Source organism: Arachis ipaensis, chromosome B05 (genome assembly GCF_000816755.2).
Source record: "Arachis ipaensis cultivar K30076 chromosome B05, Araip1.1, whole genome shotgun sequence".
Classification (NCBI taxonomy): domain Eukaryota; kingdom Viridiplantae; phylum Streptophyta; class Magnoliopsida; order Fabales; family Fabaceae; genus Arachis; species Arachis ipaensis.
This window is the reverse complement of record NC_029789.2, coordinates 141,388,662-141,388,863: the sequence shown is the minus strand read 5'-3', so window position 1 is coordinate 141,388,863 and position 202 is coordinate 141,388,662.

The window sequence follows — 202 nt, the reverse complement described above, 5'->3', positions numbered from 1 at the left end:
TTGCTACCCTAAAAAAGTTCAAAATTTAACATTATTGCAGAACCCACAGTGAAGAATGGACAATTTCTAATGGGCCCAATAACAGAACCATGAGTTTTGGGTTGTCTTGTCATGGACCAAAAGTACCAAACTTTGTTTCTATGCAAATCAATTACTTTCGTTAGCTCAAAAAAAAAAAAAAATTAATTACTTGTTTATGTGA